Source organism: Elephantulus edwardii, unplaced genomic scaffold, assembly GCF_000299155.1.
Source record: "Elephantulus edwardii isolate Elephantulus edwardi_28Jun2011 unplaced genomic scaffold, EleEdw1.0 scaffold00139, whole genome shotgun sequence".
NCBI classification, from domain to species: domain Eukaryota; kingdom Metazoa; phylum Chordata; class Mammalia; order Macroscelidea; family Macroscelididae; genus Elephantulus; species Elephantulus edwardii.
The window spans coordinates 7399009-7399988 of NW_006399889.1; positions in this window are offsets into that span (position 1 = coordinate 7399009).

Consider the following 980-nt stretch of genomic DNA (forward strand, 5'->3'; position numbering starts at 1 on the left):
TGATTCTTAGAAGGTCCCATTCATCTATTTTATCTTCTCCTGGTTGTAAATTTTTCAGAATACTGGGAAGACTCTTTATGTTGTGGATTAGGACTACTAATGTTTTTCCAAACTTTTCTTGAATGAAGTTTACAGATTTAGAAAAAAGATGATTGAATGTTTTCAATGGATGAAAAACAAACTTGAAGAATTACAGGACACTACAGTTAGAAATCAGGAGGAACTTAAAAAAACAGTCCAAAACAATGCAGAGAACACAAATGAAGCATTAGAGGCACTGGGAAAACAAGAAATCATAATTCAAAATATGAAATCGAAGGTTTCTGATGCTGTCAACATGATTGAGGGACATACAAATAGAGGTGAAGAGATGGAAAACAGAATAAGTGAAGTAGAAGATAAAAAATAGTTTTTATTGTCATTTTAACGAAAGCTTACAGAAAAGTTGATTTTTTATTTATTCAAGGTTACATTTTACTCTCTACCCTCCAGTTCACTTAAAAAAATTCATTTGTAAATTTCATTCATACATAATTTCCTCCCTTCCCCCCACCCTTTTCCCAGTCTATCTTGCTATGCACCTCTTATTCTGAACTGTTGTCATAAAAATAATGCCTACAGTCCAGTTTTTCCTCCATCTGTTCCAATGCAGTGTTCATTATTTATTCTCTTTTCTTAATTTTCCCCAACCCCCATCATAGTCCTGTTTTATAACAGTGTTATTACACAGTATTCATTTTTTTGTGACTGAGGTATTTCACTCAGCATGATGTCCTCTAGGGTCACTCATGTTGTGTAATATTTTATGAGTTCCTTGTTTTTCAGTGCTGCGTAGTATTTCATTATGTGAATATACCAGTTTTTCTATCCATTCATTTGTTGAGGGCCATTGAGTCTATTTTAAAAAAAATTTTATTTTATTAATTTTAATGAACATTTACAGAGATTTTGGATTTCCATTCATTCATTGTTGCATTTTT